This window comes from Festucalex cinctus, chromosome 21 (assembly GCF_051991245.1).
Source record: "Festucalex cinctus isolate MCC-2025b chromosome 21, RoL_Fcin_1.0, whole genome shotgun sequence".
NCBI lineage: Eukaryota > Metazoa > Chordata > Actinopteri > Syngnathiformes > Syngnathidae > Festucalex > Festucalex cinctus.
This window is the reverse complement of record NC_135431.1, coordinates 2,983,561-3,010,862: the sequence shown is the minus strand read 5'-3', so window position 1 is coordinate 3,010,862 and position 27,302 is coordinate 2,983,561. Positions and strand designations below refer to the sequence as shown.

Genomic DNA, 27,302 nt, shown 5'->3' with positions numbered 1-27,302 from the left:
GGCGTTTTTTATTTGACTAAAAAAACGACCATGTATAGTAAGGCGTTTTTTCCCCCCCCTAAAAAAAACTCTTTTTTTTTTTTTTTCCCTTAAAAAAACGACCATGTATAGTAAGGCGTTTTTTATTTTGCTAAAAAAACGACAATGTATAGTAAGGCGTTTTTTATTTTGCTAAAAAAACGACCATGTATAGTAAGGCGTTTTTTATTTTGCTAAAAAAACGACCATGTATAGTAAGGCGTTTTTTATTTGACTAAAAAAACGACCATGTATAGTAAGGCGTTTTTTATTTTGCTAAAAAAACGACCATGTATAGTAAGGCGTTTTTTATTTGACAAAAAAAACGACCATGTATAGTAAGGCGTTTTTTATTCTGTTAAAAAAACGACCATGTATAGTAAGGCGTTTTTTATTTGACTAAAAAAAACGACCATGTATAGTAAGGCGTTTTTTATTTTGCTAAAAAAACGACCATGTATAGTAAGGCGTTTTTTTTTTCCCCCCTAAAAAAACGACCATGTATAGTAAGGCGTTTTTTATTCTGTTAAAAAAACGACCATGTATAGTAAGGCGTTTTTTATTTTGTTAAAAAAACGACCATGTATAGTAAGGCGTTTTTTATTCTGTTAAAAAAACGACCATGTATAGTAAGGCGTTTTTTATTTGACTAAAAAAACGACCATGTATAGTAAGGCGTTTTTTATTTGACTAAAAAAACGACCATGTATAGTAAGGCGTTTTTTATTTTGTTAAAAAAACGACCATGTATAGTAAGGCGTTTTTTATTCTGTTAAAAAAACGACCATGTATAGTAAGGCGTTTTTTATTTGACTAAAAAAACGACCATGTATAGTAAGGCGTTTTTTATTCTGTTAAAAAAACGACCATGTATAGTAAGGCGTTTTTTATTTGACTAAAAAAACGACCATGTATAGTAAGGCGTTTTTTCCCCCCTAAAAAAACGACCATGTATAGTAAGGCGTTTTTTATTTTGTTAAAAAAACGACAATGTATAGTAAGGCGTTTTTTATTTTGCTAAAAAAACGACCATGTATAGTAAGGCGTTTTTTATTTTGTTAAAAAAACGACCATGTATAGTAAGGCGTTTTTTATTTTGCTAAAAAAACGACCATGTATAGTAAGGCGTTTTTTCCCCCCTAAAAAAACGACCATGTATAGTAAGGCGTTTTTTATTTTGCTAAAAAAACGACCATGTATAGTAAGGCGTTTTTTATTTTGCTAAAAAAACGACCATGTATAGTAAGGCGTTTTTTATTTTGTTAAAAAAACGACAATGTATAGTAAGGCGTTTTTTATTTGACTAAAAAAACGACCATGTATAGTAAGGCGTTTTTTCCCCCCCCTAAAAAAAACTCGTTTTTTTTTTCCCCTTAAAAAAACGACCATGTATAGTAAGGCGTTTTTTATTTTGCTAAAAAAACGACAATGTATAGTAAGGCGTTTTTTATTTTGCTAAAAAAACGACCATGTATAGTAAGGCGTTTTTTATTTTGCTAAAAAAACGACCATGTATAGTAAGGCGTTTTTCCCCCCCTAAAAAAACGACCATGTATAGTAAGGCGTTTTTTATTTTGCTAAAAAAACGACCATGTATAGTAAGGCGTTTTTTATTTTGTTAATAAAACGACCATGTATAGTAAGGCGTTTTTTATTTGACTAAAAAAACGACCATATATAGTAAGGCGTTTTTTATTTTGCTAAAAAAACGACCATGTATAGTAAGGCGTTTTTTCCCCCCTAAAAAAACAACCATGTATAGTAAGGCGTTTTTTATTTTGCTAAAAAAACGACCATGTATAGTAAGGCGTTTTTTTCCCCCTAAAAAAACGACCATGTATAGTAAGGCGTTTTTTATTTTGTTAAAAAAACGACAATGTATAGAAAGGCGTTTTTTATTTGACTAAAAAAACGACCATGTATAGTAAGGCGTTTTTTATTTTGCTAAAAAAACGACCATGTATAGTAAGGCGTTTTTTTTTCCCCCCTAAAAAAACGACCATGTATAGTAAGGCGTTTTTTATTCTGTTAAAAAAACGACCATGTATAGTAAGGCGTTTTTTATTTTGTTAAAAAAACGACCATGTATAGTAAGGCGTTTTTTATTCTGTTAAAAAAACGACCATGTATAGTAAGGCGTTTTTTATTTTGTTAAAAAAACGACCATGTATAGTAAGGCGTTTTTTATTCTGTTAAAAAAACGACCATGTATAGTAAGGCGTTTTTTATTTGACTAAAAAAACGACCATGTATAGTAAGGCGTTTTTTATTTGACTAAAAAAACGACCATGTATAGTAAGGCGTTTTTTATTTTGTTAAAAAAACGACCATGTATAGTAAGGCGTTTTTTATTTTGTTAAAAAAACGACCATGTATAGTAAGGCGTTTTTTATTTTGCTAAAAAAACGACCATGTATAGTAAGGCGTTTTTTCCCCCCTAAAAAAACGACCATGTATAGTAAGGCGTTTTTTATTTTGCTAAAAAAACGACCATGTATAGTAAGGCGTTTTTTATTTTGCTAAAAAAACGACCATGTATAGTAAGGCGTTTTTTCCCCCCTAAAAAAACCACCATGTATAGTAAGGCGTTTTTTATTTTGTTAAAAAAACGACAATGTATAGTAAGGCGTTTTTTATTTGACTAAAAAAACGACCATGTATAGTAAGGCGTTTTTTATTCTGTTAAAAAAACGACCATGTATAGTAAGGTGTTTTTTATTTTGTTAAAAAAACGACCATGTATAGTAAGGCATTTTTTATTTGACTAAAAAACGACCATGTATAGTAAGGCGTTTTTTATTTTGTTAAAAAAACGACCATGTATAGTAAGGTGTTTTTTATTTTGTTAAAAAAACGACCATGTATAGTAAGGCGTTTTTTATTTGACTAAAAAAACGACCATGTATAGTAAGGCGTTTTTTATTTGACTAAAAAAACGACCATGTATAGTAAGGCGTTTTTTATTTGACTAAAAAAACGACCATGTATAGTAAGGCGTTTTTTATTTGACTAAAAAAACGACCATGTATAGTAAGGCGTTTTTTATTTTGCTAAAAAAACGACCATGTATAGTAAGGCGTTTTTTATTTTGCTAAAAAAACGACCATGTATAGTAAGGCGTTTTTTATTTTGTTAAAAAAACGACCATTTATAGTAAGGCGTTTTTTATTTGACTAAAAAAACGACCATGTATAGTAAGGCGTTTTTTATTTTGCTACAAAAACGACCATGTATAGTAAGGCATTTTTTATTTTGCTAAAAAAACGACCATGTATAGTAAGGCGTTTTTTATTTGACTAAAAAAACGACCATGTATAGTAAGGCGTTTTTTATTTGACTAAAAAAACGACAATGTATAGTAAGGCGTTTTTTATTTTGCTAAAAAAACGACAATGTATAGTAAGGCGTTTTTTATTTTGCTAAAAAAACGACCATGTATAGTAAGGCGTTTTTTATTTTGCTAAAAAAACGACCATGTATAGTAAGGCGTTTTTTATTTTGTTAAAAAAACGACCATGTATAGTAAGGCGTTTTTTATTTGACTAAAAAACGACCATGTATAGTAAGGCGTTTATTTGACTAAAAAACGACCATGTATAGTAAGGCGTTTTTTATTTTGTTAAAAAAAAACGACCATGTATAGTAAGGCGTTTTTTATTTGACTAAAAAAACGACCATGTATAGTAAGGCGTTTTTTATTTGACTAAAAAAACGAGAATGTATAGTAAGGCGTTTTTTATTTTGCTAAAAAAACGACCATGTATAGTAAGGCGTTTTTTATTTGACTAAAAAACGACCATGTATAGTAAGGCGTTTTTTATTTTGTTAAAAAAACGACCATGTATAGTAAGGCGTTTTTTATTTGACTAAAAAACGACCATGTATAGTAAGGCGTTTTTTATTTTGTTAAAAAAAAACGACCATGTATAGTAAGGCGTTTTTTATTTTGTTAAAAAAACGACCATGTATAGCAAGGCGTTTTTTATTTGACTAAAAAACGACCATGTATAGTAAGGCGTTTTTTATTTGACTAAAAAAACGACCATGTATAGTAAGGCGTTTTTTATTTTGTTAAAAAAACGACCATGTATAGTAAGGCGTTTTTTATTTTGTTAAAAAAACGACCATGTATAGTAAGGCGTTTTTTATTTGACTAAAAAAACGACCATGTATAGTAAGGCGTTTTTTTCCCCCCCCTAAAAAAAACTGGGTTTTTTTCCCCTTAAAAAAATGACCATGTATAGTAAGGCGTTTTTTTTCCCCCCTAAAAAAACGACCATGTATAGTAAGGCGTTTTTTATTTTGCTAAAAAAACGACCATGTATAGTAAGGCGTTTTTTTCCCCCCTAAAAAAACGACCATGTATAGTAAGGCGTTTTTTATTTTGTTAAAAAAACGACCATGTATAGTAAGGCGTTTTTTATTTTGTTAAAAAAACGACCATGTATAGTAAGGCGTTTTTCCCCCCCCCCTAAAAAAAACTCTTTTTTTTTTTTTTTTCCCCTTAAAAAAATGACCATGTATATTAAGGCGTTTTTTATTTGACTAAAAAAACGACCATGTATAGTAAGGCGTTTTTTATTTGACTAAAAAAACGACCATGTATAGTAAGGCGTTTTTTATTTGACTAAAAAAACGACCATGTATAGTAAGGCGTTTTTTATTTTGCTAAAAAAACGACCATGTATAGTAAGGCGTTTTTTATTTTGCTAAAAAAACGACCATGTATAGTAAGGCGTTTTTTATTTTGCTAAAAAAACGACCATGTATAGTAAGGCGTTTTTTATTTTGTTAAAAAAACGACCATGTATAGTAAGGCGTTTTTTATTTTGTTAAAAAAAAACGACCATGTATAGTAAGGCGTTTTTTATTTGACTAAAAAAACGACCATGTATAGTAAGGCGTTTTTTATTCTGTTAAAAAAACGACCATGTATAGTAAGGCGTTTTTTATTTTGTTAAAAAAACGACCATGTATAGTAAGGCGTTTTTTATTTGACTAAAAAAACGACCATGTATAGTAAGGCGTTTTTTATTTTGTTAAAAAAACGACCATGTATAGTAAGGCGTTTTTTATTTGACTAAAAAAACGACCATGTATAGTAAGGCGTTTTTTTTCCCCCCTAAAAAAACGACCATGTATAGTAAGGCGTTTTTTATTCTGTTAAAAAAACGACCATGTATAGTAAGGCGTTTTTTATTTTGTTAAAAAAACGACCATGTATAGTAAGGCGTTTTTTATTTGACTAAAAAAACGACCATGTATAGTAAGGCGTTTTTTATTTTGTTAAAAAAACGACCATGTATAGTAAGGCGTTTTTTATTTGACTAAAAAAACGACCATGTATAGTAAGGCGTTTTTTATTTGACTAAAAAAACCACCATGTATAGTAAGGCGTTTTTTATTTTGTTAAAAAAACCACCATGTATAGTAAGGCGTTTTTTATTTGACTAAAAAAAACGACCATGTATAGTAAGGCGTTTTTTATTTGACTAAAAAAACGACCATGTATAGTAAGGCGTTTTTTATTTTGTTAAAAAAACGACCATGTATAGTAAGGCGTTTTTTATTTGACTAAAAAACGACCATGTATAGTAAGGCGTTTTTTATTTTGTTAAAAAAAAACGACCATGTATAGTAAGGCGTTTTTTATTTTGTTAAAAAAACGACCATGTATAGTAAGGCGTTTTTTATTTGACTAAAAAACGACCATGTATAGTAAGGCGTTTTTTATTTGACTAAAAAAACGACCATGTATAGTAAGGCGTTTTTTATTTTGTTAAAAAAACGACCATGTATAGTAAGGCGTTTTTTATTTTGTTAAAAAAACGACCATGTATAGTAAGGCGTTTTTTATTTGACTAAAAAAACGACCATGTATAGTAAGGCGTTTTTTCCCCCCCCTAAAAAAAACTGGGTTTTTTTCCCCTTAAAAAAATGACCATGTATAGTAAGGCGTTTTTTTTCCCCCCTAAAAAAACGACCATGTATAGTAAGGCGTTTTTTATTTTGTTAAAAAAAACGACAATGTATAGTAAGGCGTTTTCCCCCCCCCCCCTAAAAAAAACTCTTTTTTTTTTTTTTTTTTCCCCTTAAAAAAATGACCATGTGTAGTAAGGCGTTTTTTATTTGACTAAAAAAACGACCATGTATAGTAAGGCGTTTTTTATTTGACTAAAAAAACGACCATGTATAGTAAGGCGTTTTTTATTTTGCTAAAAAAACGACCATGTATAGTAAGGCGTTTTTTATTTTGTTAAAAAAACGACCATGTATAGTAAGGCGTTTTTTATTTTGTTAAAAAAAAACGACCATGTATAGTAAGGCGTTTTTTATTTGACTAAAAAAACGACCATGTATAGTAAGGCGTTTTTTATTCTGTTAAAAAAACGACCATGTATAGTAAGGCGTTTTTTATTTTGTTAAAAAAACGACCATGTATAGTAAGGCGTTTTTTATTTGACTAAAAAAACGACCATGTATAGTAAGGCGTTTTTTATTTTGTTAAAAAAACGACCATGTATAGTAACGCGTTTTTTATTTGACTAAAAAAACGACCATGTATAGTAAGGCGTTTTTTTTCCCCCCTAAAAAAACGACCATGTATAGTAAGGCGTTTTTTATTCTGTTAAAAAAACGACCATGTATAGTAAGGCGTTTTTTATTTTGTTAAAAAAACGACCATGTATAGTAAGGCGTTTTTTATTTGACTAAAAAAACGACCATGTATAGTAAGGCGTTTTTTATTTTGTTAAAAAAACGACCATGTATAGTAAGGCGTTTTTTATATGACTAAAAAAACGACCATGTATAGTAAGGCGTTTTTTATTTGACTAAAAAAACGACCATGTATAGTAAGCCGTTTTTTATTTGACTAAAAAAACCACCATGTATAGTAAGGCGTTTTTTCCCCCCCCTAAAAAAAACTCGTTTTTTTTTCCCCTTAAAAAAACGAACATGTATAGTAAGGCGTTTTTTATTTTGCTAAAAAAACGACAATGTATAGTAAGGCGTTTTTTATTTTGCTAAAAAAACGACCATGTATAGTAAGGCGTTTTTTATTTTGCTAAAAAAACGACTATGTATAGTAAGGCGTTTTTTTCCCCCTAAAAAAACGACCATGTATAGTAAGGCGTTTTTTATTTGACTAAAAAAACGACCATGTATAGTAAGGCGTTTTTTATTTTGCTAAAAAAACGACCATGTATAGTAAGGCGTTTTTTTTCCCCCCTAAAAAAACGACCATGTATAGTAAGGCGTTTTTTATTCTGTTAAAAAAACGACCATGTATAGTAAGGCGTTTTTTATTTTGTTAAAAAAAAACGACCATGTATAGTAAGGCGTTTTTTATTTGACTAAAAAAACGACCATGTATAGTAAGGCGTTTTTTATTCTGTTAAAAAAACGACCATGTATAGTAAGGCGTTTTTTATTTTGTTAAAAAAACGACCATGTATAGTAAGGCGTTTTTTATTTGACTAAAAAAACGACCATGTATAGTAAGGCGTTTTTTATTTTGTTAAAAAAACGACCATGTATAGTAAGGCGTTTTTTATTTGACTAAAAAAACGACCATGTATAGTAAGGCGTTTTTTTTCCCCCCTAAAAAAACGACCATGTATAGTAAGGCGTTTTTTATTCTGTTAAAAAAACGACCATGTATAGTAAGGCGTTTTTTATTTTGTTAAAAAAACGACCATGTATAGTAAGGCGTTTTTTATTTGACTAAAAAAACGACCATGTATAGTAAGGCGTTTTTTATTTTGTTAAAAAAACGACCATGTATAGTAAGGCGTTTTTTATATGACTAAAAAAACGACCATGTATAGTAAGGCGTTTTTTATTTGACTAAAAAAACGACCATGTATAGTAAGGCGTTTTTTATTTGACTAAAAAAACCACCATGTATAGTAAGGCGTTTTTTATTTTGTTAAAAAAACCACCATGTATAGTAAGGCGTTTTTTATTTGACTAAAAAAAACGACCATGTATAGTAAGGCGTTTTTTATTTGACTAAAAAAACGACCATGTATAGTAAGGCGTTTTTTATTTGACTAAAAAAACGACCATGTATAGTAAGGCGTTTTTTATTTTGCTAAAAAAACGACCATGTATAGTAAGGCGTTTTTTATTTGACTAAAAAAACGACCATGTATAGTAAGGCGTTTTTTATTTGACTAAAAAAACGACCATGTATAGTAAGGCGTTTTTTATTTGACTAAAAAACGACCATGTATAGTAAGGCGTTTTTTATTTGACTAAAAAAACGACCATGTATAGTAAGGCGTTTTTTATTTTGTTAAAAAAACGACCATGTATAGTAAGGCGTTTTTTATTTGACTAAAAAAACGACCATGTATAGTAAGGCGTTTTTTATTTTGTTAAAAAAAACGACCATGTATAGTAAGGCGTTTTTTATTTGACTAAAAAAACGACCATGTATAGTAAGGCGTTTTTTATTTGACTAAAAAAACGACCATGTATAGTAAGGCGTTTTTTATTTGACTAAAAAAACGACCATGTATAGTAAGGCGTTTTTTATTTTGTTAAAAAAACGACCATGTATAGTAAGGCGTTTTTTATTTGACTAAAAAACGACCATGTATAGTAAGGCGTTTTTTATTTTGTTAAAAAAAAACGACCATGTATAGTAAGGCGTTTTTTATTTTGTTAAAAAAACGACCATGTATAGTAAGGCGTTTTTTATTTGACTAAAAAAACGACCATGTATAGTAAGGCGTTTTTTATTTGACTAAAAAAACGACCATGTATAGTAAGGCGTTTTTTATTTTGTTAAAAAAACGACCATGTATAGTAAGGCGTTTTTTATTCTGTTAAAAAACGACCATGTATAGTAAGGCGTTTTTTATTTGACTAAAAAAACGACCATGTATAGTAAGGCGTTTTTTATTCTGTTAAAAAAACGACCATGTATAGTAAGGCGTTTTTTATTTGACTAAAAAAACGACCATGTATAGTAAGGCGTTTTTTATTCTGTTAAAAAAACGACCATGTATAGTAAGGCGTTTTTTTATTTGACTAAAAAAACGACCATGTATAGTAAGGCGTTTTTTATTTTGTTAAAAAAACGACCATGTATAGTAAGGCGTTTTTTATTTGACTAAAAAAACGCCCATGTATAGTAAGGCGTTTTTTATTTGACTAAAAAAACGACCATGTATAGTAAGGCGTTTTTTATTTTGTTAAAAAAACGACCATGTATAGTAAGGCGTTTTTTTTTCCTAAAAAAACGACCATGTATAGTAAGGCGTTTTTTTCCCCCTAAAAAAACGACCATGTACAGTAAGGCATTTTTTTTCCCTAAAAAAACGACCATGTATAGTAAGGCGTTTTTTCCCCCTAAAAAAACGACCATGTACAGTAAGGCGTTTTTTCCCCCTAAAAAAACGACCATGTATAGTAAGGCGTTTTTTATTTGACTAAAAAACGACCATGTATAGTAAGGCGTTTTTTATTTTGTTAAAAAAAACGACCATGTATAGTAAGGCGTTTTTTATCCCCCTATAAAAACGACCATATAAGGCGTTTTTTATTTTGTTAAAAAAAACAAAAACAGCGTTTTTTATTTGTGCACAGGCGACAGGCAGGTAGACAGACAGACAGACAGACAGGCAGGCAGGCAGGCAGGCAGGCAGGCAGGCAGGCAGGCAGCTCGGCACAACTGACTGCAAAACAGCGAGTGTCGATCTGGCGCCGAGGTGCAGTCCCACGCTGGTCTTTAAAGGGTGGTGATTGCTGATTGACTGCATCTGGCATCTGCTCCAGTCAGGCAGAATCGTTGCCACGGCCGCTTGGCAAAAAAACGACCATGTATAGTAAGGCATTTTTTTTCTCCCAAAAAAAAACGACCATGTATAGTAAGGCTTTTTTTTTTTCTCCCCAAAAAAAACGACCATGTATAGTAAGGCATTTTTTTTCTCCCAAAAAAAAACGACCATGTATAGTAAGGCTTTTTTTTTTTCTCCCCAAAAAAAACGACCATGTATAGTAAGGCATTTTTTTTCTCCCCAAAAAAACGACCATGTATAGTAAGGCATTTTTTTTTCTCCCCCCAAAAAAACGACCATGGTATAGTAAGGCATTTTTTTTCTCCCCAAAAAAACGACCATGTATAGTAAGGCATTTTTTTTTCTCCCAAAAAAAAACCGACCATGTATAGTAAGGCATTTTTTTTTTCACCCAAAAAAACCGACCATGTATAGTAAGGCATTTTTTTTTTCTCCCCCAAAAAAACGACCATGTATAGTAAGGCATTTTTTGTCACCCCCCAAAAAAACGACCATGTATAGTAAGGCATTTTTTTTCTCCCCAAAAAAACGACCATGTATAGTAAGCCATTTTTTTTTCTCAAAAAAAAAAAAAACGACCATGTATAGTAAGGCATTTCTTTTTTCACCCAAAATAAAACGACCATGTATAGTAAGGCGTTTTTCCCCCCCCCTAAAAAAAACTCTTTTTTTTTTTTTTTTCCCCTTAAAAAAATGACCATGTATAGTAAGGCGTTTTTTATTTGACTAAAAAAACGACCATGTATAGTAAGGCGTTTTTTATTTGACTAAAAAAACGACCATGTATAGTAAGGCGTTTTTTATTTTGTTAAAAAAACGACCATGTATAGTAAGGCGTTTTTTATTTGACTAAAAAAACGACCATGTATAGTAAGGCGTTTTTTATTTGACTAAAAAAACGCCCATGTATAGTAAGGCGTTTTTTATTTGACTAAAAAAACGACCATGTATAGTAAGGCGTTTTTTATTTTGTTAAAAAAACGACCATGTATAGTAAGGCGTTTTTTTTTCCTAAAAAAACGACCATGTATAGTAAGGCGTTTTTTTCCCCCTAAAAAAACGACCATGTACAGTAAGGCATTTTTTTTCCCTAAAAAAACGACCATGTATAGTAAGGCGTTTTTTCCCCCTAAAAAAACGACCATGTACAGTAAGGCGTTTTTTCCCCCTAAAAAAACGACCATGTATAGTAAGGCGTTTTTTATTTGACTAAAAAACGACCATGTATAGTAAGGCGTTTTTTATTTTGTTAAAAAAAACGACCATGTATAGTAAGGCGTTTTTTATCCCCCTATAAAAACGACCATATAAGGCGTTTTTTATTTTGTTAAAAAAAACAAAAACAGCGTTTTTTATTTGTGCACAGGCGACAGGCAGGTAGACAGACAGACAGACAGACAGGCAGGCAGGCAGGCAGGCAGGCAGGCAGGCAGGCAGGCAGCTCGGCACAACTGACTGCAAAACAGCGAGTGTCGATCTGGCGCCGAGGTGCAGTCCCACGCTGGTCTTTAAAGGGTGGTGATTGCTGATTGACTGCATCTGGCATCTGCTCCAGTCAGGCAGAATCGTTGCCACGGCCGCTTGGCAAAAAAACGACCATGTATAGTAAGGCATTTTTTTTCTCCCAAAAAAAAACGACCATGTATAGTAAGGCTTTTTTTTTTTCTCCCCAAAAAAAACGACCATGTATAGTAAGGCATTTTTTTTCTCCCAAAAAAAAACGACCATGTATAGTAAGGCTTTTTTTTTTTCTCCCCAAAAAAAACGACCATGTATAGTAAGGCATTTTTTTTCTCCCCAAAAAAACGACCATGTATAGTAAGGCATTTTTTTTTCTCCCCCCAAAAAAACGACCATGGTATAGTAAGGCATTTTTTTTCTCCCCAAAAAAACGACCATGTATAGTAAGGCATTTTTTTTTCTCCCAAAAAAAAACCGACCATGTATAGTAAGGCATTTTTTTTTTCACCCAAAAAAACCGACCATGTATAGTAAGGCATTTTTTTTTTCTCCCCCAAAAAAACGACCATGTATAGTAAGGCATTTTTTGTCACCCCCCAAAAAAACGACCATGTATAGTAAGGCATTTTTTTTCTCCCCAAAAAAACGACCATGTATAGTAAGCCATTTTTTTTTCTCAAAAAAAAAAAAAACGACCATGTATAGTAAGGCATTTCTTTTTTCACCCAAAATAAAACGACCATGTATAGTAAGGCATTTTTTTTTTCACCCAAAATAAAACGACCATGTATAGTAAGGCATTTTTTTTCCACCCCCAAAAAAACGACCATGTATAGTAAGGCATTTTTTTTTCTCCCCCAAAAAAACGACCATGTATAGTAAGGCATTTTTTTCCTCCCCAAAAAAAACGACCATGTATAGTAAGGCATTTTTTTTTTCTCCCAAAAAAAAACACCATGTATAGTAAGGCATTTTTTTTTCTCCCAAAAAAAACGACCATGTGTAGTAAGGCATTTTTTTTTCTCCCAAAAAAAACGACCATGTATAGTAAGGCATTTTTTTTCTCCCAAAAAAAACGACCATGTATAGTAAGGCATTTTTTTTTCTCCCCCAAAAAAACGACCATGTATAGTAAGGCATTTTTTTACTCCCCAAAAAAACGACCATGTATAGTAAGGCATTTTTTTTTCTCCCCCCCAAAAAACGACCATGTATAGTAAGGCTTTTTTTTTTCTCCCCCAAAAAAACGACCATGTATAGTAAGGCATTTTTTGTCACCCCCCAAAAAAACGACCATGTATAGTAAGGCATTTTTTTCTCCCAAAAAAAACGACCATGTATAGTAAGGCATTTTTTTCCCCTCAAAAAAACGACCATGTATAGTAAGGCATTTTTTTTCTCCCAAAAAAAAACGACCATGTATAGTAAGGCTTTTTTTTTTTCTCCCCAAAAAAAACGACCATGTATAGTAAGGCATTTTTTTTTTCTCCCAAAAAAAAACACCATGTATAGTAAGGCATTTTTTTTTCTCCCAAAAAAAACGACCATGTGTAGTAAGGCATTTTTTTTTCTCCCAAAAAAAACGACCATGTATAGTAAGGCATTTTTTTTCTCCCAAAAAAAACGACCATGTATAGTAAGGCATTTTTTTTTCTCCCCCAAAAAAACGACCATGTATAGTAAGGCATTTTTTTACTCCCCAAAAAAACGACCATGTATAGTAAGGCATTTTTTTTTCTCCCCCCCAAAAAACGACCATGTATAGTAAGGCTTTTTTTTTTCTCCCCCAAAAAAACGACCATGTATAGTAAGGCATTTTTTGTCACCCCCCAAAAAAACGACCATGTATAGTAAGGCATTTTTTTCTCCCAAAAAAAACGACCATGTATAGTAAGGCATTTTTTTCCCCTCAAAAAAACGACCATGTATAGTAAGGCATTTTTTTTCTCCCAAAAAAAAACGACCATGTATAGTAAGGCTTTTTTTTTTTCTCCCCAAAAAAAACGACCATGTATAGTAAGGCATTTTTTTTCTCCCAAAAAAAAACGACCATGTATAGTAAGGCTTTTTTTTTTTCTCCCCAAAAAAAACGACCATGTATAGTAAGGCATTTTTTTTCTCCCCAAAAAAACGACCATGTATAGTAAGGCATTTTTTTTTCTCCCCCCAAAAAAACGACCATGGTATAGTAAGGCATTTTTTCTCCCCAAAAAAACGACCATGTATAGTAAGGCATTTTTTTTTCTCCCAAAAAAAAAACGACCATGTATAGTAAGGCATTTTTTTTTTCACCCAAAAAAACCGACCATGTATAGTAAGGCATTTTTTTTTTCTCCCCCAAAAAAACGACCATGTATAGTAAGGCATTTTTTGTCACCCCCCAAAAAAACGACCATGTATAGTAAGGCATTTTTTTTCTCCCCAAAAAAACGACCATGTATAGTAAGCCATTTTTTTTTCTCAAAAAAAAAAAAAACGACCATGTATAGTAAGGCATTTCTTTTTTCACCCAAAATAAAACGACCATGTATAGTAAGGCATTTTTTTTTTCACCCAAAATAAAACGACCATGTATAGTAAGGCATTTTTTTTCCACCCCCAAAAAAACGACCATGTATAGTAAGGCATTTTTTTTTCTCCCCCAAAAAAACGACCATGTATAGTAAGGCATTTTTTTCCTCCCCAAAAAAAACGACCATGTATAGTAAGGCATTTTTTTTTTCTCCCAAAAAAAAACACCATGTATAGTAAGGCATTTTTTTTTCTCCCAAAAAAAACGACCATGTGTAGTAAGGCATTTTTTTTTCTCCCAAAAAAAACGACCATGTATAGTAAGGCATTTTTTTTCTCCCAAAAAAAACGACCATGTATAGTAAGGCATTTTTTTTTCTCCCCCAAAAAAACGACCATGTATAGTAAGGCATTTTTTTACTCCCCAAAAAAACGACCATGTATAGTAAGGCATTTTTTTTTCTCCCCCCCAAAAAACGACCATGTATAGTAAGGCTTTTTTTTTTCTCCCCCAAAAAAACGACCATGTATAGTAAGGCATTTTTTGTCACCCCCCAAAAAAACGACCATGTATAGTAAGGCATTTTTTTCTCCCAAAAAAAACGACCATGTATAGTAAGGCATTTTTTTCCCCTCAAAAAAACGACCATGTATAGTAAGGCATTTTTTTTTTCTCAAAAAAAAAAAACGACCATGTATAGTAAGGCGTTTTTTTTTCTCCCAAAAAAAAAAAAAAAACATGTATAGTAAGGCATTTTTTTTTTCACCCAAAATAAAACGACCATGTATAGTAAGGCATTTTTTTTTCTCCCCCAAAAAAACGACCATGTATAGTAAGGCATTTTTTTACTCCCCAAAAAAACGACCATGTATAGTAAGGCATTTTTTTTTCTCCCCCCCAAAAAACGACCATGTATAGTAAGGCTTTTTTTTTTCTCCCCCAAAAAAACGACCATGTATAGTAAGGCATTTTTTGTCACCCCCCAAAAAAACGACCATGTATAGTAAGGCATTTTTTTCTCCCAAAAAAAACGACCATGTATAGTAAGGCATTTTTTTCCCCTCAAAAAAACGACCATGTATAGTAAGGCATTTTTTTTTTCTCAAAAAAAAAAAACGACCATGTATAGTAAGGCGTTTTTTTTTCTCCCAAAAAAAAAAAAAAAACATGTATAGTAAGGCATTTTTTTTTTCACCCAAAATAAAACGACCATGTATAGTAAGGCATTTTTTTTCTCCCCCAAAAAAACGACCATGTATAGTAAGGCATTTTTTTTTCACCCAAAAAAACCGACGATGTATAGTAAGGCATTTTTTTTCACCCCCCCAAAAAACGACCATGTATAATAAGGCATTTTTTTTCTCCCAAAAAAAATGCCCATGTATAGTAAGGCATTTTTTTTTTCACCCAAAATAAAACGACTAGTAAGGCATTTTTTTTCTCCCCAAAAAAACCACCATGGATAGTAAGGCGTTTTTTATTTTGTTAAAAAAACGACCATGTATAGTAAGGCGTTTTTTATTTGACTAAAAAAACGACCATGTATAGTAAGTCGTTTTTTATTTTGTTAAAAAAACGACCATGTATAGTAAGGCGTTTTTTATTTGACTAAAAAAACGACCATGTATAGTAAGGCGTTTTTTATCTGATTAAAAAAACGACCATGTATAGTAAGGCGTTTTTTATTTGACTAAAAAAACGACCATGTATAGTAAGGCGTTTTTTATTTTGTTAAAAAAACGACCATGTATAGTAAGGCGTTTTTTATTTGACTAAAAAAACGACCATGTATAGTAAGGCGTTTTTTATTTTGTTAAAAAAACGACCATGTATAGTAAGGCGTTTTTTATTTGACTAAAAAAACGACCATGTATAGTAAGGCGTTTTTTATTCTGTTAAAAAAACGACCATGTATAGTAAGGCGTTTTTTATTTGGTTAAAAAAACGACCATGTATAGTAAGGCATTTTTTTTTTCTCCCAAAAAAAACGACCATGTATAGTAAGGCATTTTTTTTTTCTCCCAAAAAAAACGACCATGTATAGTAAGGCGTTTTTTTTTTCTCCCCCAAAAAAACGACCATGTATAGTAAGGCGTTTTTTATTTTGTTAAAGAAACGACCATGTATAGTAAGGCGTTTTTTATTTTGCTAAAAAAACGACCATGTATAGTAAGGCGTTTTTTATTTTGCTAAAAAAACGACCATGTATAGTAAGGCGTTTTTTATTTTGTTAAAAAAACGACCATGTATAGTAAGGCGTTTTTTATTTTGTTAAAAAAAAACGACCATGTATAGTAAGGCGTTTTTTATTTGACTAAAAAACGACCATGTATAGTAAGGCGTTTTTTATTTGACTAAAAAAACGACCATGTATAGTAAGGCGTTTTTTATTTGACTAATAAAACGACCATGTATAGTAAGGCATTTTTTTTCTCCCCCAAAAAAACGACCATGTATAGTAAGGCATTTTTTTTTCACCCAAAAAAACCGACGATGTATAGTAAGGCATTTTTTTTCACCCCCCCAAAAAACGACCATGTATAGTAAGGCATTTTTTTTCTCCCCAAAAAAACGACCATGTATAGTAAGGCATTTTTTTTTCTCCCCCAAAAAAACGACCATGTATAGTAAGGCATTTTTTGTCACCCCCCAAAAAAACGACCATGTATAGTAAGGCATTTTTTTTCTCCCAAAAAAAACGACCATGTATAGTAAGGCATTTTTTTCCCCTCAAAAAAACGACCATGTATAGTAAGGCATTTTTTTTTTCTCAAAAAAAAAAACGACCATGTATAGTAAGGCATTTTTTTTTCTCCCAAAAAAAAAAAAAAACATGTATAGTAAGGCTTTTTTTTTTCACCCAAAATAAAACGACCATGTATAGTAAGGCATTTTTTTTCTCCCCCAAAAAACCGACCATGTATAGTAAGGCATTTTTTTTTCACCCAAAAAAACCGACGATGTATAGTAAGGCATTTTTTTTCACCCCCCCAAAAAACGACCATGTATAATAAGGCATTTTTTTTCTCCCAAAAAAAATGCCCATGTATAGTAAGGCATTTTTTTTTTCACCCAAAATAAAACGACTAGTAAGGCATTTTTTTTCTCCCCAAAAAAACCACCATGGATAGTAAGGCGTTTTTTATTTTGTTAAAAAAACGACCATGTATAGTAAGGTGTTTTTTATTTGACTAAAAAAACGACCATGTATAGTAAGTCGTTTTTTATTTTGTTAAAAAAACGACCATGTATAGTAAGGCGTTTTTTATTTGACTAAAAAAACGACCATGTATAGTAAGGCGTTTTTTATCTGATTAAAAAAACGACCATGTATAGTAAGGCGTTTTTTATTTGACTAAAAAAACGACCATGTATAGTAAGGCGTTTTTTATTTTGTTAAAAAAACGACCATGTATAGTAAGGCGTTTTTTATTTGACTAAAAAAACGACCATGTATAGTAAGGCGTTTTTTATTTTGTTAAAAAAACGACCATGTATAGTAAGGCGTTTTTTATTTGACTAAAAAAACGACCATGTATAGTAAGGCGTTTTTTATTCTGTTAAAAAAACGACCATGTATAGTAAGGCGTTTTTTATTTGGTTAAAAAAACGACCATGTATAGTAAGGCATTTTTTTTTTCTCCCAAAAAAAACGACCATGTATAGTAAGGCATTTTTTTTTTCTCCCAAAAAAAACGACCATGTATAGTAAGGCGTTTTTTTTTTCTCCCCCAAAAAAACGACCATGTATAGTAAGGCGTTTTTTATTTTGTTAAAGAAACGACCATGTATAGTAAGGCGTTTTTTATTTTGCTAAAAAAACGACCATGTATAGTAAGGCGTTTTTTATTTTGCTAAAAAAACGACCATGTATAGTAAGGCATTTTTTTTTTCTCCCAAAAAAAACGACCATGTATAGTAAGGCATTTTTTTTTTCTCCCAAAAAAAACGACCATGTATAGTAAGGCGTTTTTTTTTTCTCCCCCAAAAAAACGACCATGTATAGTAAGGCGTTTTTTATTTTGTTAAAGAAACGACCATGTATAGTAAGGCGTTTTTTATTTTGCTAAAAAAACGACCATGTATAGTAAGGCATTTTTTTCCCCTCAAAAAAACGACCATGTATAGTAAGGCATTTTTTTTTTCTCAAAAAAAAAAACGACCATGTATAGTAAGGCATTTTTTTTTCTCCCAAAAAAAAAAAAAAACATGTATAGTAAGGCTTTTTTTTTTTCACCCAAAATAAAACGACCATGTATAGTAAGGCATTTTTTTTCTCCCCCAAAAAACCGACCATGTATAGTAAGGCTTTTTTTTTTCACCCAAAAAAACCGACGATGTATAGTAAGGCATTTTTTTTCACCCCCCCAAAAAACGACCATGTATAATAAGGCATTTTTTTTCTCCCAAAAAAAAATGCCCATGTATAGTAAGGCATTTTTTTTTTCACCCAAAATAAAACGACCATGTATAGTAAGGCATTTTTTTTCTCCCCAAAAAAACCACCATGGATAGTAAGGCGTTTTTTATTTTGTTAAAAAAACGACCATGTATAGTAAGGCGTTTTTTATTTGACTAAAAAAACGACCATGTATAGTAAGTCGTTTTTTATTTTGTTAAAAAAACGACCATGTATAGTAAGGCGTTTTTTATTTGACTAAAAAAACGACCATGTATAGTAAGGCGTTTTTTATCTGATTAAAAAAACGACCATGTATAGTAAGGCGTTTTTTATTTGACTAAAAAAACGACCATGTATAGTAAGGCGTTTTTTATTTTGTTAAAAAAACGACCATGTATAGTAAGGCGTTTTTTATTTGACTAAAAAAACGACCATGTATAGTAAGGCGTTTTTTATTTTGTTAAAAAAACGACCATGTATAGTAAGGCGTTTTTTATTTGACTAAAAAAACGACCATGTATAGTAAGGCGTTTTTTATTCTGTTAAAAAAACGACCATGTATAGTAAGGCGTTTTTTATTCGGTTAAAAAAACGACCATGTATAGTAAGGCATTTTTTTTTTCTCCCAAAAAAAACGACCATGTATAGTAAGGCATTTTTTTTTTCTCCCAAAAAAAACGACCATGTATAGTAAGGCGTTTTTTTTTTCTCCCCCAAAAAAACGACCATGTATAGTAAGGCGTTTTTTATTTTGTTAAAGAAACGACCATGTATAGTAAGGCGTTTTTTATTTTGCTAAAAAAACGACCATGTATAGTAAGGCGTTTTTTATTTTGCTAAAAAAACGACCATGTATAGTAAGGCGTTTTTTATTTTGTTAAAAAAACGACCATGTATAGTAAGGCGTTTTTTATTTTGTTAAAAAAAAACGACCATGTATAGTAAGGCGTTTTTTATTTGACTAAAAAACGACCATGTATAGTAAGGCGTTTTTTATTTGACTAAAAAAACGACCATGTATAGTAAGGCGTTTTTTATTTGACTAAAAAAACGACCATGTATAGTAAGGCGTTTTTTATTTGACTAAAAAACGACCATGTATAGTAAGGCGTTTTTTATTCTGTTAAAAAAACGACCATGTATAGTAAGGCGTTTTTTATTTGACTAAAAAAACGTAAGGCGTTTTTTATTTGACTAAAAAAACGACCATGTATAGTAAGGCGTTTTTTATTTAGTTAAAAAAATGACCATGTATAGTAAGGCGTTTTTTTTTCCCCTTAAAAAAACGACCATGTATAGTAAGGCGTTTTTTATTTGACTAAAAAAACGACCATGTATAGTAAGGCGTTTTTTATTTGACTAAAAAAACGACCATGTATAGTAAGGCGTTTTTTATTTGACTAAAAAAACGACCATGTATAGTAAGGCGTTTTTTATTTGACTAAAAAAACGACCATGTATAGTAAGGCGTTTTTTATTTGACAAAAAAACGACCATGTATAGTAAGGCGTTTTTTATTTTGTTAAAAAAACGACCATGTATAGTAAGGCGTTTTTTATTTGACTAAAAAAACGACCATGTATAGTAAGGCGTTTTTTATTTGACTAAAAAAACGACCATGTATAGTAAGGCGTTTTTTATTTGACTAAAAAAACGACCATGTATAGTAAGGCGTTTTTTATTTGACTAAAAAAACGACCATGTATAGTAAGGCGTTTTTTATTTGACTAAAAAAACGACCATGTATAGTAAGGCGTTTTTTATTTGACTAAAAAAACGACCATGTATAGTAAGGCGTTTTTTATTTGACTAAAAAAACGACCATGTATAGTAAGGCGTTTTTTATTTGACTAAAAAAACGACCATGTATAGTAAGGCGTTTTTTATTTGACTAAAAAAACGACCATGTATAGTAAGGCGTTTTTTATTTGACTAAAAAAACGACCATGTATAGTAAGGCGTTTTTTATTCTGTTAAAAAACGACCATGTATAGTAAGGCGTTTTTTATTTTGTTAAAAAAACGACCATGTATAGTAAGGCGTTTTTTATTCTGTTAAAAAAACGACCATGTATAGTAAGGCGTTTTTTTATTTGACTAAAAAAACGACCATGTATAGTAAGGCGTTTTTTATTCTGTTAAAAAAACGACCATGTATAGTAAGGCATTTTTTATTTGACTAAAAAAACGACCATGTATAGTAAGGCGTTTTTTATTTGACTAAAAAAACGACCATGTATAGTAAGGCGTTTTTTATTTTGTTAAAAAAACGACCATGTATAGTAAGGCGTTTTTTATTTGACTAAAAAAACGACCATGTATAGTAAGGCGTTTTTTATTTGACTAAAAAAACGACCATGTATAGTAAGGCGTTTTTTATTCTGTTAAAAAAACGACCATGTATAGTAAGGCGTTTTTTATTTTGTTAAAAAAACGACCATGTATAGTAAGGCGTTTTTTCCCCCCCCTAAAAAAAACTCTTTTTTTTTTTTCTTTTTTTTTTTCCCCCTTAAAAAAATGACCATGTATAGTAAGGCGTTTTTTATTTGACTAAAAAAACGACCATGTATAGTAAGGCGTTTTTTATTTGACTAAAAAAACGACCATGTATAGTAAGGCGTTTTTTATTTGACTAAAAAAACGACCATGTATAGGAAGGCGTTTTTTATCTGATTAAAAAAACGACCATGTATAGTAAGGCGTTTTTTATTTGACTAAAAAAACGACCATGTATAGTAAGGCGTTTTTTATTTTGTTAAAAAAACGACCATGTATAGTAAGGCGTTTTTTATTTTGTTAAAAAAACGACCATGTATAGTAAGGCGTTTTTTATTTGACTAAAAAAACGACCATGTATAGTAAGGCGTTTTTTATTCTGTTAAAAAAACGACCATGTATAGTAAGGCGTTTTTTATTCTGTTAAAAAAACGACCATGTATAGTAAGGCATTTTTTTTTTCTCCCAAAAAAAACGACCATGTATAGTAAGGCATTTTTTTTTTCTCCCCCAAAAAAACGACCATGTATAGTAAGGCATTTTTTTTCCCCCTAAAAAAACGACCATGTATAGTAAGGCGTTTTTTTTTTTCCCCCCCTAAAAAAACGGCCATGTATAGTAAGGCGTTTCCCCCCCCCCCCCCTAAAAAAACGACCATGTATAGTAAGGCGATTTTTATTCTGTTAAAAAAACGACCATGTATAGTAAGGCGTTTTTTATTTGACTAAAAAAACGACCATGTATAGTAAGGCGTTTTTTATTTTGTTAAAAAAACGACCATGTATAGTAAGGCGTTTTTTATTTTGTTAAAAAAACGACCATGTATAGTAAGGCGTTTTTTATTTGACTAAAAAACGACCATGTATAGTAAGGCGTTTTTTATTTGACTAAAAAAACGACCATGTATAGTAAGGCGTTTTTTATTTTGACCAAAAAAACGACCATGTATAGTAAGGCGTTTTTTATTTGACTAAAAAAACGACCATGTATAGTAAGGTGTTATTTTTCTCCCAAAAAAACGACCATGTATAATAAGGCATTTTTTTTCCATCCAAAAAAAGACCATGTATATTAAGGCTTTTTTTTTTCTCCCCAAAAAAACGACCATGTATAATAAGGCATTTTTTTTCCATCCAAAAAAAGACCATGTATATTAAGGCTTTTTTTTTTCTCCCAAAAAAACCGACCATGTATAGTAAGGCGTTTTTTATTTGACTAAAAAAACGACCATGTATAGTAAGGCATTTTTTTTTCCATCCAAAAAAAGACCATGTATATTAAGGCTTTTTTTTTTTCTCCCAAAAAAAACGACCATGTATAATAAGGCCTTTTTTTTCCATCCAAAAAACGACCATGTATAGTAAGGCGTTTTTTATTTTGTTAAAAAAATGACCATGTATAGTATGGCGTTTTTTATTTTGTTAAAAAAACGACCATGTATAGTAAGGCGTTTTTTTTCCCCCTAAATAAAGACCATGTATAGTAAGGCGTTTTTTATTTTGTTAAAAAAACGACCATGTATAGTAAGGCTTTTTTTATTTGACTAAAAAAACGACCATGTATAGTAAGGCGTTTTTTATTTGACTAAAAAAACGACCATGTATAGTAAGGCGTTTTTTATTTTGTTAAAAAAACGACCATGTATAGTAAGGCGTTTTTTATTTGACTAAAAAAACGACCATGTATAGTAAGGCGTTTTTCCCCCCCCCTAAAAAAAACTTTTTTTTTTTTTTTCCCCTTAAAAAAACGACCATGTATAGTAAGGCGTTTTTTATTTGACTAAAAAAACGACCATGTATAGTAAGGCGTTTTTTATTTGACTAAAAAAACGACCATGTATAGTAAGGCGTTTTTTATTTTGTTAAAAAAACGACCATGTATAGTAAGGCGTTTTTTATTTGACTAAAAAAACGACCATGTATAGTAAGGCGTTTTTTATTTGACTAAAAAAACGACCATGTATAGTAAGGCGTTTTTTATTTTGCTAAAAAAACGACCATGTATAGTAAGGCGTTTTTTATTTTGCTAAAAAAACGACCATGTATAGTAAGGCGTTTTTTATTTTGCTAAAAAAACGACCATGTATAGTAAGGCGTTTTTTATTTTGTTAAAAAAACGACCATGTATAGTAAGGCGTTTTTTATTTTGTTAAAAAAAAACGACCATGTATAGTAAGGCGTTTTTTATTTGACTAAAAAACGACCATGTATAGTAAGGCTTTTTTTTTTTCTCCCCAAAAAAAACGACCATGTATAGTAAGGCATTTTTTTTCTCCCAAAAAAAAACGACCATGTATAGTAAGGCTTTTTTTTTTTCTCCCCAAAAAAAACGACCATGTATAGTAAGGCATTTTTTTTCTCCCCAAAAAAACGACCATGTATAGTAAGGCATTTTTTTTTCTCCCCCCAAAAAAACGACCATGTATAGTAAGGCATTTTTTTTCTCCCCAAAAAAACGACCATGTATAGTAAGGCATTTTTTTTTCTCCCAAAAAAAAACCGACCATGTATAGTAAGGCATTTTTTTTTTCACCCAAAAAAACCGACCATGTATAGTAAGGCATTTTTTTTTTCTCCCCCAAAAAAACGACCATGTATAGTAAGGCATTTTTTGTCACCCCCCAAAAAAACGACCATGTATAGTAAGGCATTTTTTTTCTCCCAAAAAAAACGACCATGTATAGTAAGCCATTTTTTTTTCTCAAAAAAAAAAAAACGACCATGTATAGTAAGGCATTTCTTTTTTCACCCAAAATAAAACGACCATGTATAGTAAGGCATTTTTTTTTTCACCCAAAATAAAACGACCATGTATAGTAAGGCATTTTTTTTCTCCCCCAAAAAAACGACCATGTATAGTAAGGCATTTTTTTTTCTCCCCAAAAAAACGACCATGTATAGTAAGGCATTTTTTTCTCCCAAAAAAAACGACCATGTATAGTAAGGCATTTTTTTTCTCCCCAAAAAAACGACCATATAGTAAGGCATTTTTTTTCCACCCCAAAAAAAACGACCATGTATAGTAAGGCATTTTTTTTCCACCCCCAAAAAAACGACCATGTATAGTAAGGCATTTTTTTTTCTCCCCCAAAAAAACGACCATGTATAGTAAGGCATTTTTTTCCTCCCCAAAAAAAACGACCATGTATAGTAAGGCATTTTTTTTTTCTCCCAAAAAAAAACACCATGTATAGTAAGGCATTTTTTTTTCTCCCAAAAAAAACGACCATGTGTAGTAAGGCATTTTTTTTTCTCCCAAAAAAAACGACCATGTATAGTAAGGCATTTTTTTTTCTCCCCCAAAAAAACGACCATGTATAGTAAGGCGTTTTTTATTTTGTTAAAAAAATGACCATGTATAGTATGGCGTTTTTTATTTTGTTAAAAAAACGACCATGTATAGTAAGGCGTTTTTTTTCCCCCTAAATAAAGACCATGTATAGTAAGGCGTTTTTTATTTTGTTAAAAAAACGACCATGTATAGTAAGGCTTTTTTTATTTGACTAAAAAAACGACCATGTATAGTAAGGCGTTTTTTATTTGACTAAAAAAACGACCATGTATAGTAAGGCGTTTTTTATTTTGTTAAAAAAACGACCATGTATAGTAAGGCGTTTTTCCCCCCCCCTAAAAAAAACTTTTTTTTTTTTTTTTCCCCTTAAAAAAACGACCATGTATAGTAAGGCGTTTTTTATTTGACTAAAAAAACGACCATGTATAGTAAGGCGTTTTTTATTTGACTAAAAAAACGACCATGTATAGTAAGGCGTTTTTTATTTGACTAAAAAAACGACCATGTATAGTAAGGCGTTTTTTATTTTGCTAAAAAAACGACCATGTATAGTAAGGCGTTTTTTATTTTGCTAAAAAAACGACCATGTATAGTAAGGCGTTTTTTATTTTGCTAAAAAAACGACCATGTATAGTAAGGCGTTTTTTATTTTGTTAAAAAAAAACGACCATGTATAGTAAGGCGTTTTTTATTTGACTAAAAAACGACCATGTATAGTAAGGCTTTTTTTTTTTCTCCCCAAAAAAAACGACCATGTATAGTAAGGCATTTTTTTTCTCCCAAAAAAAAACGACCATGTATAGTAAGGCTTTTTTTTTTTCTCCCCAAAAAAAACGACCATGTATAGTAAGGCATTTTTTTTCTCCCCAAAAAAACGACCATGTATAGTAAGGCATTTTTTTTTCTCCCCCCAAAAAAACGACCATGTATAGTAAGGCATTTTTTTTTCTCCCAAAAAAAAACCGACCATGTATAGTAAGGCATTTTTTTTTTCACCCAAAAAAAACGACCATGTATAGTAAGGCATTTTTTTTTCCTCCCCCAAAAAAACGACCATGTATAGTAAGGCATTTTTTGTCACCCCCCAAAAAAACGACCATGTATAGTAAGGCATTTTTTTTCTCCCAAAAAAAACGACCATGTATAGTAAGCCATTTTTTTTTCTCAAAAAAAAAAAAAACGACCATGTATAGTAAGGCATTTCTTTTTTCACCCAAAATAAAACGACCATGTATAGTAAGGCATTTTTTTTTTCACCCAAAATAAAACGACCATGTATAGTAAGGCATTTTTTTTCTCCCCCAAAAAAACGACCATGTATAGTAAGGCATTTTTTTTTCTCCCCAAAAAAACGACCATGTATAGTAAGGCATTTTTTTCTCCCAAAAAAAACGACCATGTATAGTAAGGCATTTTTTTTCTCCCCAAAAAAACGACCATATAGTAAGGCATTTTTTTTCCACCCCAAAAAAAACGACCATGTATAGTAAGGCATTTTTTTTCCACCCCCAAAAAAACGACCATGTATAGTAAGGCATTTTTTTTTCTCCCCCAAAAAAACGACCATGTATAGTAAGGCATTTTTTTCCTCCCCAAAAAAAACGACCATGTATAGTAAGGCATTTTTTTTTTCTCCCAAAAAAAAACACCATGTATAGTAAGGCATTTTTTTTTCTCCCAAAAAAAACGACCATGTGTAGTAAGGCATTTTTTTTTCTCCCAAAAAAAACGACCATGTATAGTAAGGCATTTTTTTTCTCCCCCAAAAAAACGACCATGTATAGTAAGGCATTTTTTTTTCTCCCCCAAAAAAACGACCATGTATAGTAAGGCATTTTTTTCTCCCAAAAAAAACGACCATGTATAGTAAGGCATTTTTTTCCCCTCAAAAAAACGACCATGTATAGTAAGGCATTTTTTTTTTCTCAAAAAAAAAAACGACCATGTATAGTAAGGCGTTTTTTATTTGACTAAAAAAACGACCATGTATAGTAAGGCGTATTTTATTTGACTAAAAAAACGACCATGTATAGTAAGGCGTTTTTTATTTTGTTAAAAAAACGACCATGTATAGTAAGGCGTTTTTTATTTGACTAAAAAAACGACCATGTATAGTAAGGCGTTTTTTATTTGACTAAAAAAACGACCATGTATAGTAAGGCGTTTTTTATTTTGCTAAAAAAACGACCATGTATAGTAAGGCGTTTTTTATTTTGCTAAAAAAACGACCATGTATAGTAAGGCGTTTTTTATTTTGTTAAAAAAACGACCATGTATAGTAAGGCGTTTTTTATTTTGTTAAAAAAAAACGACCATGTATAGTAAGGCGTTTTTTATTTGACTAAAAAACGACCATGTATAGTAAGGCGTTTTTTATTTGACTAAAAAAACGACCATGTATAGTAAGGCGTTTTTTATTTGGCTAAAAAAACGACCATGTATAGTAAGGCGTTTTTTATTTTGTTAAAAAAACGACCATGTATAGTAAGGCGTTTTTTATTCTGTTAAAAAAACGACCATGTATAGTAAGGCGTTTTTTATTTTGTTAAAAAAACGACCATGTATAGTAAGGCGTTTTTTTCCCCCCCTAAAAAAAGGTCCATGTATAGTAAGGCGTTTTTTATTTTGTTAAAAAAACGACCATGTATAGTAAGGCTTTTTTTTTGCTAAAAAAAAAAACGGCCATGTATAGTAAGGCGTTTTTTATTGTGTATTGTTTTTTTTGTTTTGTTTTTTTAATAAACACCTTCCTATACATGGGCGTTTTTAAAAAAATAAAAAAATAAAAAAATTTGGGATTCGCTTTCATTTTGGTGTTGTCAAAAGCAAGCATTTTTGTCACGCCAAAGCAGTCATAGCAGGTTACCACCGGGTGGCGCTCGAGTGCAAAGCGCCGTACAACAGGCAGAAGAAGAAGGTTGGCTTTTAAATGTGATTGCTTGCAGGAGCTCGTTTGGAATTGGAAGCAGGTGCGCGGAGGATTTGTTGAGCGCAGTGCAGTGAGCTGGAGGACCGTGTGGCGTTTTCTTTTCCAGGTGAGCGCCTGACCTCGTCTTTTTTCCACCCAAAAAAGCTTTGTTTGTTGCAAGAGTTTCATGCCAGGAAGCGTTTGAGCACACGGTCGTAAATGATTGTCGTTTTGTTTGTTTCTTCCTAATGCTCACTTGCACTTTTGTTTTTCTTTATTTGAACGACTTTTTGTCTGTCAGAGGTCAAGATGGGTTAGTTGAGGGTAAAATACATTAATGAAGTTCCGAGCACAGTTCCGAGGGGGTAATTGGTACAAGTTTTTTTTTTTTTTTGTGGAGGACAGA

General features: G+C 31.3%; 1 long non-coding RNA gene across 2 annotated transcripts in view; it reads left to right on the top strand.

Annotated features, from left to right (window-relative positions):
• Window positions 1–27,302, top strand: part of LOC144010043 (uncharacterized) — an 82,211-nt gene that overhangs the window by 41,502 nt on the left and 13,407 nt on the right. For both annotated transcript variants that reach the window (XR_013281135.1, XR_013281134.1), the window contains one exon: window positions 26,934–27,023. This is a non-coding gene — a long non-coding RNA (uncharacterized LOC144010043). The remainder of the gene's footprint in view (window positions 1–26,933; window positions 27,024–27,302) is intronic.